The 19,973-nt window shown below is 42.4% G+C and overlaps 1 protein-coding gene across 1 annotated transcript in view; it reads right to left on the bottom strand.

The window, feature by feature from the left end:
- Positions 1-19,973, bottom strand: part of EGLN1 (egl-9 family hypoxia inducible factor 1) — a 226,457-nt gene that overhangs the window by 120,446 nt on the left and 86,038 nt on the right. The window lies entirely within an intron of this gene.

Below are 19,973 nucleotides of genomic sequence, written 5' to 3'. Positions count from 1 at the left end.
GCCGTCCTCCCGACACATACAGGAGCTGTGACAGCTGCTGTCTTGTTCAGCAGCTGTCACAGCTCCTACAGCGGGGACCGATCGCTGTGTCCCCGCTGATTAACCCCTTAAAAGCCGCGTTCTATAGAGATCGCGGCTTTTTAGGGGTTAAGCTGCCATCGCCGGCCTGCTACACGATAGCGGCCGGCGATGGTGACTATGGCAACCGGACACCAAACAATGGCGTCCGGCTATGCCATAGACGGAAGCCTAGTGGGTCCTGACAACGTCAGGACCCACTATGCTTGCTGTCAGTGACTAGCTGACAGTTCTAATACACTGCACTACGCATGTAGTGCAGTGTATTAGAATAGCGATCAGGGCCTCCTGCCCTCAAGTCCCCTAGTGGGACAAAGTAATACAGTAAAAAAAAAAGTTAAAAAAAGATGTGTAAAAATAAGAAAATAAAAGTTTAAAAAGTATTAAAAGTAAAAATGCCCCCTTTTCCCTTATCAGTCATTTATTATTAATAAAAATATATAAACAAACAAATAAACTATACATAATTGGTATCGCCGCGTCCGTAACGGCCTGAACTAATAAACGATGTCGCTATTTATCCCGCGCGGTGAATGCCGTAAAAGAAAATAATAATAAACCGTACCACAATCACAATTGTTTGGTCACTTCACCTCCCAAAAATGGAATAAAAAGAGATCAAAAAGTCGCATGTACCGAAAAATGGTCCTGATCGAAACTACAGTTCGTTACGCAAAAAATAAGTCCTCGCACGCCTTTATTGATTGAAAAATAAAAAAGTTCTGGCGCTTAGAATAAGGTAACACAAAAAGTGAATGATTTTTTACAAAACGTATTTTATTGTGCAAACGCCATAAGACATATGTAATTTATAGCGCACGGTGAACGCTGTAAAAAAAATAGAATAAAAAAACAATAGTAGAATTGCTGTTTTTTAGTCACCACGCCACCTAAAAATAGAATAAAAACGGATCAAAAAGCCGCATGCACCCCAAGAAAACTACAATGGATTCCTCAAGGGGTCTAGTTTCCAAATTGGGGTCACTTTTGGGGGGTTCCCAATGTTTTGGCACCACAAGACCTCTTCAAACCGGACATGGTGCCTAATAAAAAAGAGGCCTCAAAATCCACTAGGTGCTCCTTTGCTTCGGAGGCCGGTGCATCAGTCTATTACTGCACTAGGGCCACATGTGGGATATTTCTCAAAACTGCAGAATCTGGGCAATACGTATTAAGTTGCGTTTCTCTGATAAATCCAATTGTTTGGAAAAAAAATGGAATAAAGAGGATTTTCTGACAAAAAAAAAAAGTAAACTTCACCTCTACATTGCTCTAAATTTCTGTGAAACACCTAAAGGGTTCATAAACTTTCTACATGCTGTTGTGAATACTTTGAGGGGTCTAGTTTCTAAAATGGGGTGTTTGATAGGGGTTTCTAATATATGGGCCCCTCAAAGCAACTTCAGAACTGAATTGTAACCTAAAAAAATAAATAAATGAGGCAATACTTTGCTTCTTACATTATACTTATAATGAGCCGTGCCCACCCCGAGATGACCCCAGTTTTGACCGTTTGTATAAACGGAGACCCCTATTAGACCGTTTCAGAGCCCGGTTTTCCCAAGCATACACCCCCGAGAAGTGTATTTCTATTGATGAGTCCCTGGTACATTTTAAAGGGAGGGTTCAATTCCGCGAGTACCTGCCGGGTAAGAGGGCAAGTTATGGCGTGAAGATGTCTAAGCTGTGCGAGAGTACATCAGGGTATACCTACAGATTTAGGATATATGAAGGAAAGGCCACCCCCAAACCAGACTGCATCCTGGACTACAATAGGTACATGGGAGGGATGGACTTGTCAGATCAAATCCTGAAGCCCTACAGCGCCATGCGGTGTGGTATAAGACGCTGGCCGGGCACATCATACAGATGGCATTGTACAATGTGTACGTGCTACATCGATGTGCAGGCCAGACGGGACGTTTCCTGGAATTTCAAGAGGTGATTATCAAGAACCTAATCTTTAGGGACCAAGAAGGGGGGCACCCAGTACTTCTGGAAGCGAGGTCACACGCATCGTACCAGGGCGGCAACACTTTCCAGGAGAAGTTCCGCAAACTGGCAAGAAGGGAAAAAGTCAAAAGAGGTGCAAAGTCTGTTATAAGAGGGCGATAAGGGATGACACAATATATCAATGTGACTCGTGTCCCGAATAACCAGAGCTCTGTATGAAAGAGTGTTTTAAAATTTATCATACATCCGTTGGTTTATAATTTACCCCAATTTTACTTACCCTGATGCACTCCGCACAGCTTATCCCCCCTCGTCTTTCCCCTCTGAGCCCTGCTGTGTGCCCAGGCAGCTGATAACAGCCACATGTAGGGAATTGCCATACCCGGGAGAACCCACATTACAGTTTATGGGGTGTAGGTCTCCGGTCAAAATGCTCACTACACCTCTAGATGAATGCCTTAAGGGTGTAGTTTTTAAAACGGGGTCACTTCTTGCGGGTTTCAACTGTACTGGTACCTCAGGTGCTTCTGCATACATGACTTCGCACTAGAAAATCCCCAGTAGGCCAAATGGTGGTCCTTTCCTTCTGAGCCCTCCCATGGGCCCAAACGGCAGTTTATCACCACAAATGGGGTATTGCCGCACTCAGGACAAATTGGGCAACAAAATTGAGTATTTTATTTCTTGTGAAAATAAGAATTTTTGAGCTAAAATGACATATTATTGGAAAATATATATATTTTTTTAATTCCCAGCCCAATTCAAATAAGTTCTGGAAACTGCACCCCTCAAGGCATTTATTAAGGGGTGTAGTGAGCATTTTCACCCCACAGGTCTTTTCCATAAATGAATGCGCTGCGGATGGTGCAAATTAAAAATTAATATTTTTCCCTAGATATGCCATTCAGTGGCAAATATGTCATGCCAAGCTTATGACGCTGCAGACACACACCCCAAAAATTGTTAAAAGGGTTCTCCCGGGTATGACGATGCCATATATGTTGAAGGAAACTGCTATTTGGGCACGCTGTAGGGTTCAGAGCCGAGGGAGCACTATTTGGCTTTTGGAGAGCGGATTTTGCTTGGTACTATATTTGTTTGAGTATTGCTGGTGTTTCCATTTATAATGTGGGGGTACATGTAAGCGGGGCGGAGTATATAAGGGGCATAGTCAGGTGGTATAAAAAAAAAAAAATAATCCATAGATGTGTGTTCCGCTGTGAAGCAATCTTTTCCGCACAGGCCAGTGTCACACTGATAAATGGTGTCATTTCTTATCCCTCTTTTGGTCCACACTCCGCACCTTTTGTAGTTTGGGGAATTTTGCTGGGAAGTGTTGTCCTGGTATAATACGGGCACCGTCGCTTCCAGCGGATATGTTTGGGCTCTCCCCTTCCTGGTTCCCTAATTTTAGGTCCTTGATAAATCGCCTCTTGAAACAGAAGAAATGTTCCCCTCGGGCACAACTGCATATTTTTTTATTTCCTGACTTATTGGAGCCATAACTAATTTTATTTTTCATAGACGTAGTGGTATGAGGGCTGGTTTGTTGCGGGACGAGCTGTAGTTATTATTGGTACCATTTTGGGGTACATGTGACTTTTTGATCACCTTTTATCCTATTTTTTGGGATGCAAGGTAAACAAAAAAACGCAATTCTGGCATAGTTTTATTTAGTTTTTTTTATACAGCGTTCACCATGCGTTATAAATTACATGTTAACTTTATTCTGCGGGTCAGTACGATTCCGGCGATACCTAATTTATAGCACTTTTTTATGTTTTACAACTTTTTGCACAATAAAATTACTTTTGTAAAAAGAATGTATTTTTTCTGTCGCCAAGTTGTGAGAAGCATAACTTTTTAATTTTTTTGTCGACGGAGGTGTATGAGGGCTTATTACTTGCGGGACGAGCTATAGTTTTTATAGGTACCATTTTTGGATACGTGCAACTTTTTGATCACTTTTTATTCTCATATTTGTAGGGCAAAGTGACCAAAAAACAAACTCTGGTAACGGTTTTTACGTTTTTTTTTACGCTGTTCACCGCGTGCAATAAATAATATAATATTTTGATACCTCAGGTCGTTACGGTCGTGGCGATACCAAATACATATGGTTTATTATTATTTTTCAATAATAAAGGACTTGATAAGCGTAAAAGGGGGATTGTGTTTTATTTGATTACTTGAAACTTTTATTGTTTTCAAACTTTTATTTTTTGCACTTTTTTATACTTTTTTTTACACTTTTCTTCAAGTCCCACTAGGGGACTTGAAGGTCCAACGGTCAGATTTTTTTTTTCTAATACATTGCACTACCTATGTAGTGCAATGTATTAGATCTGTCAGTCATTCACTGACAGCAAGCCGATTAGGCTTCGCCTCCCGGCGGGGCCTAATCGGCTTCCGTAATGGCAGAGCAGGAGACCATTGTGTCTCCTGTTGCCATAACAGCAGTCGCCAGTCCCGATTGCCTGTCAGGGCTGGCGATCTGCTAGTAACCGCTACGATGCAGCAATCGCTTTCGATTGCTGCATCAAAGGGGTTAATGGCAGGGATCGGAGCTAGCTCCGGTTCCTGCCGTTACAGGTGGATGTCAGTTGTACAGTACAGCTGACTTCCACCGCTGATGACGCGGATCTTGACCGGCTTCGGTGCTAGGCAGACCGGGAGGCCAGTATTAGGCCTCCGGTTGCCATTGCAGCCACCGGAACCCCGGCAATTTCATTGCTGGGGCTCCGATGAGCTGCAAACACCTTAAGTGCAGCGATCGCGTTTGAGAGCTGCACTTAAGGGGTTAATGGCGGGGATCGAAGCTAATTTCGGTCCCCGCCGTTACAGTCAGATGTCAGCTGTAAGATACAGCTGAGATCCGACGATGATGGCACCGACAGCTTCTGAGCCAGTGCCAAACATTTGCCGTAAATGTACGGCATTTTGCGGGAAGTCAATGCTTTCCATGACGTACATTTACGGCAAATGTCGGGAAGGGGTTAACTATCGGGCGCCAAACATAAAAGCACCGATATCTAAATAACGGAGGGAGGTAGAAAAAAAAATGTAAAGCACCCCAGGGTTTGTTCAGCCCTCCCTATTACATGCTGCACATGTATGGGAAGGTGAAAGGTTCGCTTTAAATTAACTTAAATTTAAAAAACAAAAAAAAAAAAAACAACCCACATAACATACCTGAAAGCTGGGTTCACACATGGCAGAATACTGTTGTCATGGATTTTTCCACAAAATTGCTGCAAAGTGCACAAGTTCCATGTGGTTTATGCCCTTTTGCAAAATTACAGCACAAAAAAAACCATAATGAGCATACTGCAGATTTCAACATCTGCTGCATGCTCTAAAATTCGTGCGGATGTTGCACTGTACTGTATTGTGTGCAGCAATAACGTCACATGTCAACCTCGCCTAAGGTCTTTATGTACCCCAAACAGGTCATGCTTTTCAGGATATCCTTAGTATTGCACAGGTAGAACCCTATTTACTTGCACTGTACTGTAGTCTGTTGCAGAAAATACTGTATCAGGTAATTCTAAGTTAAAGCGAACCTCTCACCTCTCCTGACTGTTTTAGTAAATACTTGTATTCCCCATGAAACAACAATTCTGAAGCATGTTTTCTTAGAACTAGTTGTACTGTTCGGGACAGTTCACACAGAGTTCTTTGGCGCTGCTTTTGACGCAGAAACCACGTCTTAATCAGTGCCCAAAAATGTACGAAACAGCCTCCCATTGATATCAATGGGAGGTAGAGTCATTTTTCTTCCCAGGCGGTTTTTGGCCACTCATGAAAAAAACAAAAAGAAGCATGTCCTTTTTTGCCGTGGTTTCCGCCTCTGAACTCCCATTGAAATCAATGGGAAGCAGAAGAAAACCTGCGGTGCTGCGTTTTTTTTGCCCATGGCCAATACGTGCAGGCAGTTCAAAATCTGCCTCAAAACTCCTGAAGGAATTCTGAGGCAGATTGTTTCTGCCTGCAAAAAAAAACAAACTGTATTAACAGGGCCTTAGGGCTAGTTCACATGGCGGATTTTGAGTGGCGGGTCACTCTGTAAAACCCACCACGGAATTATTCCTTCCGTCGGCAGTAAGATTCCTCCTCCCATTGACTTCAATGGGAGGTTCAGACGGAATCCACACGAAGATCGAGCAGGATGCTTCTTTTTCCTGTTAGCTGAAAAAAAATCAGCTAACAGGAAAAAGTAGCAGCCGACTCCGATTGATTCAGCAGCAAATTTCCTCCATGTGAACATACCCTTACTCTGTTATTCCTCACAGAAATGTATGACTACATTGACAACTGGGTGTTACTACCTTTAACACCTTCAGGACCCAGCCTATTTTGGCCTTCAGGACACAGCCAATTTTTCCAAATCCGACATGTGTCACTTTATTTGGTAATAGGTGTATGTTCACACGCCCTGTTTTCAGACGTAATTCGGGCGTGTTACGCCTCCAATTATGGCTGAAAAAACGCCCCTAATACGCCTACAAACATGTGCCCATTGCTTGCAATGGGTTTTACAGTGTTCTGTTCCCACGAGGTGTAATTTTACGCGTTGGTCAAAATACGGTGCGTAAAAAAAAAGACGCCTGCGAAAAAGTGCATGTCACTTCTTGGGACGTTTTTGGAGCCATTTTTCATTGACTCCAGTGAAAAACAGCTCCAATAACGGCTGTACAATACGCCGTGAAAAACGCGAGTTGCTACAAAAAAGTCTGAAAATCAGGAGCTGTTTTCGCCTGAAAACAGTTCTGTATTTTCAGACGTTTTTGGTCACTGCGTTTACCTATCCAAGCGATTCTGAGATTGTTTTCTCGTGACATATTATACTTTATTTTTGTGAAAAAATTTGGTCAATAAATTCAGTATTTGTGAAAAACACCAAAATGTAGAGAAAATTAGCAAAAATTATTATTTTTCTAAATTTAAATGTATCTGCTTGTAAAAACAGATAGTTATACCACACAAAATAATTACCATTATACATTTCCCATATGTTTATCTTTTTTTGAGCATCCTTTTGTTTTTCTAGGCCCTTACAAGGCTTAGAGCTTTAACCCCTTCCCGCCGCAGCCCTTTTTCAGATTTTCATGTTCGTTTTTTCCTCCCCACGTCTTCATTTTTCCATCGATATAGTACTATGAGGGCTTGATTTTTGCGAGAAGAGTTGTAGTTTTTCGTAGCACAATTTATTTTGCCGTATAATGTACTAGGAAACGGGCAAAAAATTATTTGTGGGATAGAAAATGAAAAAAACAGCGATTCCTCTATGGTTTTTTTCACGCCGTTTTTACGAAATTCACTGTGCAATTAAAACAACATGTTAACTTTATTCTGTGGGTCAATACGATTATGGCGATACCAAATATATATCATTTTTTCTAACTTTTACATGTAAAAACCTAAGTGTAAAAAAGAAAATATATTTTGCGTCGCCAAATTCCGAGAGCCATAAGTTTTTTATTTTTCCATCGATTAAGTGGTATGAGGGCTTATTTTTTGCGGGATAAGCTGTAGTTTTTAATAATACCATTTTGGTGTACATGCGACGGTTTGATCACATAATTCACTGTATTCTACGATATATTCACTTGTGCTCCCACAAGGTATAGGAAATTGTAATTCACTGAAGTGATGAATGAGTAAAACGTATCAATTTTATTTCATAACTCTCTAAAAACAGGGGTACAATCACCACTGTGAAAAAGCCCCACCGTGTGCATTAAAAACGTGTTAAACACATACTCAATTACTGGTTCATTTGTGAACCCTCTCTAACTGGGTATACTTGAAAGATACAAATATGGGATCAGCGTTTTAACATTGGTGTAACAGTGGATTAGACCCTAAAACACACCAGAGCCTGCAGTTACCGCTCCTAAATCACCTGGTGCTAGGGTGAACAACAGTGCCGCTGTAACCTACGTTATGATCCCTCACTAACCTGACCCTACGCGTTTCTATACATATATTTTATCAGGGGTCTGTAACTTGGTCATTCTGGCTAGGGTGCCAGCGATATTCAAACATTAGCAGATATTCTGCTGTACAACACGGAAGCGTGCGCGCATGGATGTCAGCGGCACGCTTCACTCGGGACCCAGAGTTGATATAGCTAATACTCCTCCCCCCGGGCTTCGGCATTGCACTGCGAAACAGCCAATCTGAATGGCCCACCTCATTCGGGACGTCTGACCATGTGACTCCCGGCCGTCAGCTGACGTACCCGGAAGTAACATTGACAACATCAGCCGAACGCGCAGGCGCAGTGGGAGGCTGAAAGCGCATCTCCTTACTGCACATAAACCCATACTCATCAGGGATAGAGTATAATAATGACATTAGGGTAAAATTTGCGGATCAGCTCAAAACCGCAACTCAGCTGCCGTAGATAAAGCACCTTCTCTGTAAATACACTTTGCATGGATAAATAAGCGATATTCATATTTGCCACACTTTAGAATCTGAATCATTTATTTAGAAAAGGAACAACTATATCTGTTAGACAATAAATGGTGTATTGCAAGTAACTGTATGATATTCAGGAATAACAGCTACACATATATTTTGACAACCGTAAATTGTAACATTGGGATATCTATTTAAATAAAACAGGTATAGTTTGTTTGCTCATTAAGACCTTCAGGCTGTACACAAGCCAGCCTATAGATCCACAAATGTTGATCTGTTTGTTGACTAGGTGGGAGATGAGATCAAGGCTTTGGGTCAGGATGGGAGTGGAATAGACAACAATCTGTCTTGGTCTGAACGTGTAGCTCTTACCACTTTAGAAAAAAGACAAAACATTATTCTTAAAGCATCCGATAAGGGCGGGAATATTGTGGTTATGAGTAGAGAAGACTATAAGAAGATGTGTGAGGACATCTTGCTCAATCCTGACTGTTACACCATTTTAAAGGAGAATCCCGCAGCACAATTCAAAAAGGAGCTGTTAGGCATCTTGCGTGATGCAAAGAGTAGTTCCCTGATTAGTGCTAGTGAATTCAACTTTTTGTTTCCACAATTTCCCATCATGGCATGTTTTTATAGCCTGCCCAAAATCCATAAAGGGTACCCTCCCTTACGTGGCAGACCTATTGTATCAGGTATTAATAATCTAACCCAGAATGTGAGTACATACATAGATGAAGTGTTGCGTCCCTTTGTGCTAGGCCTTACATCATATGTGCGTGACACTATGGATGTTTTAAAACAAATTGATGGTATTACGCTGGAACAAAATACATTGTTGGCTAGCCTTGATGTGGAGGCATTGTATTCCTCTATTCCGCATGGGCTTGGCTGTGAGGCAGTGGAATATTTTTTAAGATCTCGAGGCACTCAATATGTGGCTCACAACCAGCTTGTGTTGCAACTGCTACATTTTGTGTTAGAAAGGAACGTATTTATCTTTGAGGATCGCATTTTTCATCAGCAACGTGGCACAGCAATGGGGAGTCCTTCTGCTCCCACCTATGCGAATTTATATCTTGGCTGGTGGGAAGAGACAGTAGTGTTTGGAGAAAAATTTGCAAAGTGGACTTCATCAATAGGCATCTGGATTAGATATATTGATGACGTGTTGTTGCTTTGGAATTCCACAGTTGAGGAATTCAATACCTTTGTGGCAGCCCTTAATGTAAATAATCTAGGGCTGAGATTTACATGTGAAATCAGTGATCAGGAATTATCTTTTCTAGATCTCAAGATTATGAAAACTAAGGAAGGCACAATTCGTACTAAAGTACACCGTAAGGAGACAGCTACTAACTGCTTTTTACAATGGGATAGTTGTCACCCTTATCCCCTCAAACGAGGTATCCCCAGAGGCCAATTTATGAGAGTACGCCGAAACTGTAGCTCTATGGATGATTTTGAGATACAGTGACAAGATCTCACAAATAGATTTAAAGAGAGAGGCTTCCCCAAGGGGGTAATCAAAAAAGCCTATGAGGGAGTGAGGGATTCAGACAGGCAGAGTCTTTTAGTCCCTAGACAACGGAAGGTAGAAAAGGTTACGAGACTTATTGGTACCTTTGACTCCAAACAATCTGAGATTATGAAAATATTATAAAGATACTGGCGTATCCTTAGTGCAGATGTGGACTTGGCGGATCAGATTACACAATGGGCTTCAGTTACGTTCCGTAGAGGCAAAAACATCAGAGACAGGGTGATGCATAGTTGTTTTGACCCTATAACACAAAAAGGAACTTGGTTGAATAGGCAGATACCAGGCACACATAGATGTGGCAGTTGTAAAGCTTGTGACTTTATCCAGAATGGGAGTAAATCTAAAAGTGTTACCACCAAGGTCGAGTATGACATTCGAGACTTTGTTAACTGCAAAACAGCAGGGGTGGTTTATTTGATAACATGTCCATGCCCACTGAATTATGTGGGCAAAACGGTGCGGCAGTTTCGGCGCCGGATTAGAGAACATGTTGGAGATGTTATGAATGAAAGAGATACTCCCATTTCCAAACATGTACATGCAAAACATCAGGGCAGGGCAGAATGTTTAAAATTCCAGGCGATTGAACTGGTGCGTCCTCCAAAACGGGGAGGGGAATGGGACAATCTCATTCTGCGTAAAGAGGCCCAGTGGATCTATAGGCTGGCTTGTGTACAGCCTGAAGGTCTTAATGAGCAAACAAACTATACCTGTTTTATTTAAATAGATATCCCAATGTTACAACTTACAGTTGTCAAAATATATGTGTAGCTGTTATTCCTGGATATCATACAGTTACTTGCAATACACCATTTATTGTCTAACAGGTATAGTTGTTCCTTTCTAAATAAATGATTCAGATTCTAAAGTGTGGCAAATATGAATATCGCTTATTTATCCATGCAAAGTGTATTTACAGAGAAGGTGCTTTATCTACGGCAGCTGAGTTGCGGTTTTGAGCTGATCCGCAAATTTTACCCTAATGTCATTATTATACTCTATCCCTGATGAGTATGGGTTTATGTGCAGTAAGGAGATGCGCTTTCAGCCTCCCACTGCGCCTGCGCGTTCGGCTGATGTTGTCAATGTTACTTCCGGGTACGTCAGCTGACGGCCGGGAGTCACATGGTCAGACGTCCCGAATGAGGTGGGCCATTGTGATTGGCTGTTTCGAAGTGCACTGCCGAAGCCCGGGGGGAGGAGTATTAGCTATATCAACTCTGGGTCCCGAGTGAAGCGTGCCGCTGACATCCATGCGCGCACGCTTCCGTGTTGTACAGCAGAATATCTGCTAATGTTTGAATATCGCTGGCACCCTAGCCAGAATGACCAAGTTACAGACCCCTGATGAAATATATGTATAGAAACGCGTAGGGTCAGGTTAGTGAGGGATCATAGCGTAGGTTACAGCGGCACTGTTGTTCACCCTAGCACCAGGTGATTTAGGGGCGGTAACTGCAGGCTCTGGTGTGTTTTAGGGTCTAATCCACTGTTACACCAATGTTAAAACGCTGATCCCATATTTGTATCTTTCAAGTATACCCAGTTAGAGAGGGTTCACAAATGAACCAGTAATTGAGTATGTGTTTAATACGTTTTTAATGCACACGGTGGGGCTTTTTCACAGTGGTGATTGTACCCCTGTTTTTAGAGAGTTATGAAATAAAATTGATACGTTTTACTCATTCATCACTTCAGTGAATTGAGATTAGGTGACAAAAATAGACATTCTGGCTTTTACAATTTTTATTCTTTTTACGGCGTTCACTGTGCGGGTTAAATAATGATATATTGTAATAGTTCAGACTTTTACGGACGCGGCAATACCAATTATGTTTATTTATTTATTTTTTTTACTATGCTCTAGGGGGAAAATGGTAAAAAAAAATTTTTTTACTTTTAATAAAAAAAAAATGTACACAAAAAAACCCCCAAAACTTTATTTAACTCATTTTCACTTTTTTTATTCGTCCCCCTAGGGGACTTCAACCAGCGATCGTTAGATGGCTTGCACGATATACTGCAATACTAATGTATTGCAGAATATCGTGATTCTGACAGGCACATATTAACCGGTTAAGGACTAGGCTATTTTACAGCTAAATGACCAGAGAAAATTTTACAATTTTGCTATGCGCTTCTTTAGATGACTATAACTCTGCAGGTGAATAAAGTTCATCTTTGAATTTTACACTCTTTTTAAAGGACAGATAGGGCTTTGTTTTAGTGGCATTTGTCAGTATATATCATTTTTATTTTTTTCTCTAAAGTGGGCAAAAGTGGAAAAAAATGCAAGAATTTAGCGATTGCTTCAGTTTATGCTAGCATTTTTCACACACAGAATGGACCACGGACAAAATTCATCTCCTTTCACATTCATCCACTTCTCCCGTGCATGGGGATACCAAATACGTGTGCTTTATTCACTGTGCGGGCATGTGCCAGGGCCTGGCATAAAAGGAGGCTTTTTGGCCTTTTCGGTCCAGGAATTTTGCATTTGATTTTATAGCCGCATACTGTTTACTGGGGGGCGTAATGCTGCTGAAACATTAGAAACACCCCCATAAATGACTTCATTCACACAAGTAGACCCCACAAGGTTTCCTTCAAGGGGTTTATCATATTTTTAGACAGTCCAGTTTTCTTCTGAAAGTTTCTTGAATAAGATGGATCAAAATAAAATTAGCAATTTTTTAGCAAATGCGTCAGTTTATACCAGCATTTTTCACACACAGTATAGACCACGGCCAAAATTAATCTCCTTTCACATTCTGCCACTTCTCCTGTGCATGGGGATACCAAATATGTGTGCCTTATTATCACATAGTGATGTAGGAGGGCGGACGATAGAGAAGAAGCTTATTTCACAAATCGCTTTTTTTCAAAGCTGGTTTTACAAAACTCAGAGTTTCTATAACACTTCCAAAATATCTGCTCTTGAAGCAGAAATCCCAAAATATTCATCTAGGGGTATAATGGGAATTTATTTTTTGGCGTTTTCTAAAATAAGAAATTGCAGGTTTATGCAAATGGAGCTATCCAGCAGATGAACTTTAGAAAACATGCAAACATGACATCCACCCCCCACCCATTCCCTCCCTCACCCTTGGAGTAAAATCATGGGAAAAATAAAAAAGTAATGTAGGGCAAATATATTTTCAACAAATTAACTAAAATCTAATAATGCAGAACAGTGTGGTATTTTTTAAAACATGGCTCAATGCACAGGCCTGGTTGCGAGGGACATGAGGGACAGAAATATCGGGAATCTTTGCGGTGCCCGTCTTTTCTGCAGACGCGGCACTTTTTCTGGGGGTTGCTTCTGGTTGCTGTTGGGGGAATCCGACTAATGAAGTGTCTTTCAGTCAGTCGCGTGACATCCTCAGACTGGGGGCATTCTCTGGTGTCCTGAACATCAAAAATGAGGCCTTCAATAATTTATTATTGTGTCTCTGCCTCTGTTTTTTTTGTAGAGCACAAATGAGTTGTAGATGGCCACCTGTAACAAATAAATGGCCACTTTTTTGTACCAGGTTTTTGTTTTTCGCTTTACTACATAGGGCTGTAAAACCTGGTCGCTTAAATCCACCCCCCCCCCCATGTACTTGTTATATTCGGACACGCTCACTGGTTTGTACTTGTCCGATGTTGCCCCTCTTTCCCTCACTGTCACTGTTCCTGCGGTATGAATCGTGCTTAGCACATAAACGTCTTTGCGATCCCTGAACTTGACCGCCAGCAATTCCTCAGATACATAAGCACAGGAGTCCCCCTTTACCATGCGCTTCCCCACTAATTGCTGTGGAAAACCAATTCGGTTTTTGCGCATGGTACCACATGCCCCCGTCCTTGCAGCATGCAAATGCCTAAACCAGGGGCACACTGGAATAAAAATTGTCGCAGTACAGGTGGTACCCCTTGTGAAGCAGAGGCTGCATTATCTCCCACACAATTTTGCTGCTGGTGGAAAGATCAGGGGGGCATCCAGGAACATTTATTGAGCGGTCCCGCCCTTCATATATCCTGAAGGCGGTGGTATATCCTGACCCGCTTTCGCACAGTTTATAAAGCTTAACTTATCTTGCCCTTTTGGAAGGTAGATAATGGCGAAAGCTAAGTCTTCCATGGAAGTTGAGGAGGGATTCGTCCACACTTACATTCTGCTCAGGGGTGTAGAGTTGCAGAAATAAATTATTCAGGGAATTTATTAGCGGTCTTATTTTGAACAACCGATCCCGGTTTGCATCGGTACTTGGGGGGGCCTGTGCGTTGTCGTTGACGTGGAGGAACCTCATTATTGTCTCATAACGAGACCTGGGCATTACTGCAGAATATACTGGGGTGGCTTGGGCGGGTCTTGTTGACCCGTAAGACCTAATGGAGGGCTTTTTGACAATACCCATATTTAGGGTGAGCCCCAAAAAAAATTGTAATTCCTGAAAATTGGTGGGCGTCCAATCTCTGGCATGGGTGGATGAAGGTTTCTGCCTTATATATTGAGTGGCATATAAATTTGTTTCGTGGACAATCTGATTTAGGATGTCGTCCGTTATAAATAAATTGAAGTAATCCATTTGGACAAAATTTGTATTGTCCACGGTTACGCCAGGAGTGGCAGTAAATCCGTGGATTCTAGGCCCAAAAGATGGGGCAGGTGCACATACAAGAGCCTGGACTGGAGGGACCAGGCTGTCCCGTGCTACAGCGCTACTTGGCCCTGCGCTTTCATGTTCTGCAGTTTCAACTGCATCAGGGACAATGTCCCCTGAAGATGAACCTGAAGTGACGCTGTCATAGTCACTGCCCAAAACAGGTTCCATCTCTGACGCCATCTCTGATGCGGTCTCCGACTCAGACCACAGCATGACGTATGCCTCCTCGGCGCTAAACAACTTCCTCGCCATAACGTCACTAACATTAAATAAACCAATTTTGTTTTATTTTTTTTGTTATAAAACACACAAACTAACTGGTATATAGATCTACACTACCGCTAACAAAAAAATAAACCACTGTTGCTATATATATTCCCTACCTGCCTATTCTAATAGAAAAAAAAGATAGATGGCTAGATAGATAAGATAGAAAAAAAAAGATAGATGGCTAGATAGATAAGATAGAAAAAAAAAGATAGATGGCTAGATAGATAAGATAGAAAAAAAAGATAGATGGCTAGATAGATAAGATAGAAAAAAAAGATAGATGGCTAGATAGATAAGATAGAAAAAAAAGATAGATGGCTAGATAGATAAGATAGAAAAAAAAGGTAGATGGCTAGATAGATAAGATAGAAAAAAAGAGAGATGGCTAGAGATGGCTAGAGAGATGGCTAGAGAGATGGCTAGAGAGATAGATAGAAATCTATCAATCTATCTATACAGAGAATGTTTTATAGTGTAACTATTTTTTTTCACTGTATTCTTCTGGCAGCAATTCTCTCGAGTCTCTTCTTCTCCTCAAACTGAAACAATGTTTGAGGAGAAGAAAAGAGGCAGGAGATTTACTGCCAGAAAAGTAAAAATAAAACAAATGTGGTCGCTGTGATAGGTTTTCACAGCAACCACATGTTCAGGGACCATCAGATTGGTCCCTGATACTCTTCCCAGTGCCCAGAGCTGTTGGTAACAGCGTGGGCACAGGGCTGTGTGCACACGATCGCGTGCACAGTTTTATACGCAAAAATGCATGTGATCGCTGTGATTGGTTGTCACAGCGATCACATGTTCAGGGGCCAAAAGATTGGCCCCTGACATTCTGCCCAGTGCCCATGGCCGTTAGCAACAGCCAGGGCACAGAGCTGTGTGCACGCGATCGCGCGTGCACAGTCTCTGAAGTGCCGCTGTAATTAGTCTATCCGGTGGACTTCAGAGACCCTGACCGCTGGCCGTATATATACAGCCAGCGGTCGGGAACCTGTTAATCCCTGCCAGAAGAAAGGCTTAATAGGTGTACAAAGATGGCGGACCTGGGGTCGTCCATTAAGCCCCCAGGCAGCCATAGCAACCATCGCCCCCCCGCGTGACTAGCGGGATCGCGCTCGAGCTGTCGGCTGCGTGAGCCTGTACCATACTTCCCCTACCCGACTTTGGCATATGGATACATCAAATGTCGCGAAGAGGTTAACAGCAATTTCTCACATTTTCAAGAAAATTTCAAAAGGCTATCTTTTCAGGGACCAGCGCAGTTCTGAAGTGGCTTTGAGTGCCATATATATTAGAAAACCCCATAAATCACCCTATTTTAAAAACTGTACCCCTCAAAGTTTTCAAAACAGCATTCAGAAAGTTTATTAACCCTTTAGGCGTTTAACAGGAATTAAAGTAAAGTAGAGGTGAAATTTACAAATTAAATTTTTATTTGCCAAAATTCCTTTGTAATACGTTTTGGTTTTTTTGTACCACAGAAGGTTTTACCCGAGAAATGCAACTCAATATTTATTGCCAAGATTCTGCAGTTTTTAAAAATACCCCACATATGGGTTAGTGTGCTAATGTACTGAATCACAGGCATCAGAAGAAAGGAAGCACCTAGTGGATTTTGGGGCCTCCTTTTTTTTTTTTTTTTTTTTGAATATATTTTAGGCACCATGTCAGGTTTGAAGTGGTCTTGTGGTGCAAAAACAGTGGAAACCCCCCAAAAGTGACCCCATTTTGGAAACTACACCCCTTATGGAACTTATCTAGTGGTATAGTTTGCATTTTGACCGACAGGTTTTTTGCTAAATATATTGGAATTAGGCCTCATGCACACGACCGTATTTTTGTCCACCCGTAAATACTGGCGTAAATACGGGTCCGGTGTCACCCGTATTCCACCCGTATTTACAGGCACGTTTTTGGCTGAAAAATTGCATTGCACTAATCGGCAGCCCTTCTCTCTATCAGTGCAGGATAGAGAGAAGGGACACCCCTTTCCGTAATAAAAGTAAAAGACATTCATACTTACCCGGCCGTTGTCTTGGTGACGGGTCCCTCTCTTGACATCCAGTCCGACCTCCCTGGATGACGCGGCAGTCCATGTGACCGCTGCAGCCTGTGATTTGCCTGTGATTGGCTGCATCGGTCACATGGGCTGTAACGTAATCCCAGGAGGCCAGACTGGAGGAAGAAGCAGGGAGTTCTCGGTAAGTATGAACGCCTTTTTTTTTTTTTTACAGCTTTATCTATATTGTGATCGGCAGTCACTGTCCAGGGTGCTGAAACAGTTACTGCCGATCGTTTAACTCTTTCAGCACCCTGGACAGTGACTATTTACTGATGTCGCTTAGCAACGCTCCCGTAATTACGGGAGCCCCATAGACTTCTATGGGCTGCCCGTGCCGTTATTACGGCCTGAACTAGGACATGTTCTATCTTTTTCAACGGCACGGGCACCTTCCCGTAAGCATACGGGGAGTTACCTGTGGCCCGTAATTACGGGAGTTTTTACAGTCGTGTGCATGGGGCCCGAGTCTGTAAAAATGAAAATCCTTTTTTTTTTAAGAATTGTTTTTACAATTTTTTATATTTACACGGAATAAAGAAGAAAATGCACCCCAACATTTGCAATTTCTCCTGATTACAGCAATACCCCATTTGTGGTTATAAACTGCGGATTGGACCCATAGCAGTGCTCAGAAGGGAAGGAGCGCCATTTGGATTTTGGAGCACAGATTTTGCTCTAATGGTTTTCGGTGCCATGTCGCGTTTGCAACGTCCCAGAGGGACCAAAAACAGTGGAAACCCGCAAAAAGTGACCCCATTTTGAAAACTACACCCCTTAAGAAAGCTATCTAGGGGTATAGTGAACATTTAGACCCCACAGGTCTTTTGCAGAATTTATTAGAATTATCCCGCAAAAATGCATTTTTTCCACTAAAAGGTTGAATTTCTTCATTTTCACAATGGATACAGGAAAAAAGCAATTTCTCCCGAGTACGGCAAAACCCCACATGTGGTCATAAATGGTTATTCATTAGAAATAAAATTAACCTTGGGGCGTGGCCAGCAACGGACCTGGTAGGACGCATTCTGACCTTGCTTCTGTCCACCAACTACCTATCCAGTACCATTCCGGCACTAAATAGGGATTCAGAATTGGTTCCCACTATCTCCACTTCCTACTGAACGTGCCGACAGCTGAATTGGCATTCTGGGGACACTTTGGACATTGCGGCCTACTTCCCGGACTGAAGCCGCGGCCTCGATTGCAGTCCCCGGTTGTGAGAACGACAATCCCTACGCACAGCCAAAGTGCTCCGGAGCGGGAGAACTCCACACCGGCCACAATTTTTTTACATAAAGGGGCCCCTCGGCCTGAAGCACGCAGCTCAACGGACACTTGGACAAGTTGGACAAGTTGTGGCCTAACGCCAGCACAAGTGTTGCGGCCTTGATTCTGGGAGCCTCCCGACTCGCGGCTCTCCCTCCACGGAGGACGAGGTAGAAGGGACCCTGAAGTTCCCAAAATTTAGATAGTGCCCCTTAGAAAAGCTCTGATTAGGCATGGCTAGCATCATCGACTGGTAGCCGTACGGAAGTTGTAGCCTAGCACCTCCATTACAGCAGGGGCACTGATTCCAGCATTACTTGAAACACAATACTCCCTCTAAGTCTGGTCCTTCAGAATCAGCGCTGCTACAACCAGCCTTACACCAGTCTTGTAGGGCTTTTGACCCACTTTTTTCCTCTCCTCAATTAGGAGAGAGTGCCTCAACAATCCCTGCTGGTGCATTCAGGGTCTAACCCTAATTTTTTCAGGCCTAAGACGTATTTCTGGCCTGATACGTTACTACCAAAATCCAGGATTCCTCACCATTGCCCATGTGAGGCAATATGACAAACTTGTAACACACTCTATCTAGACAAGGCAAATCTAGAGAGCATCTGCTTGTAAATCACATTGTTCATCATGGTGAAAATTGGCTCTAAGGGTATGTGTACACGCAGTGACAAAAAAAGTCTGAAAATACGGAGCGGTTTTCAGGCGAAAACAGCTCCTGAATTTCAGAAGTTTTTGCCAGTACTATTTCGCAGCGTCTTTTACAGACGTTATTGGTGCGGTTTTTAAATGGAATCAATGGAAAAAGGCTCCAAAAATGGCCCAAGAAGTGTCCTGCACTTCTTTTGACGAGCCGTCATTTTACACGCCGTATTTTGACAGCGTAAAATAAAGGCTTGTGGGAACAGAACATCGTAATTCCCATTGAAAGCAATGGGCAGATGTTTGTAGGCGTAATAGAGCAGTTTTTTAAGTGTAATACGCCCGAATTACGTCTGAAAACACTGCGTGTGAACATACCCTAAGACGTCGAACTCAGGACTACGCCCACACTCTCAAGCTACCCAAGCTGCTGTAGACAAATTTCTAAAGAAACTAAATGGGAAATAGTCACAAACTAAATCTTCTCCCCCAGTATACAAGATGCCAACATGTGTCAATTTTGGTTCTGAACATCAGAGTGATGATGACACTGCCAAATAGAACAGCGATCTACCAGTTTCACATTCTTGTATCAAGCGGATTCTATCTAAAGCTCTCGAACCAATCGCAAATAATTTATCAGAAATGAAACAGGAACTTTCCCATGTAGGCCATAGGGTGGAAGCACTAGAGAAAACTCACTCAACGCTCACTGAAGCGGCTTCCGATATTACCCTTTGCCTCCAACAAGAGGACCACATCAATAAGATTAATTCAATTCTGGAGGATCATAAGAACAGAGACCGACGGAATAATCTTCGCATAAAAGGTCTGCCAGAAACCGTTGCGAACGAAGCCCTTGTCAAGGCTCGGAAAGAAATATTTAATGGAGTCTTGCAACCAGCTGACCAGTCAATACTTGTTATTGAAAGAGCTCATAGGTCACTGAGACGTAGACCTAAATCTACTGATCCACCAAGGGACGTCATATGTAGGATCTTAAACTTTCGCATCAAAGTGTGAGTCCATCACTTACGATAATACACAAATATATATTTACAAAGATTTG

Source organism: Rhinoderma darwinii, chromosome 4 (assembly GCF_050947455.1).
Source record: "Rhinoderma darwinii isolate aRhiDar2 chromosome 4, aRhiDar2.hap1, whole genome shotgun sequence".
In the NCBI taxonomy this organism is placed as follows: Eukaryota; Metazoa; Chordata; class Amphibia; order Anura; family Rhinodermatidae; genus Rhinoderma; species Rhinoderma darwinii.
The sequence above is the reverse complement of the archived record's forward strand: the minus strand, read 5'-3'. Positions and strand labels throughout refer to the sequence as shown.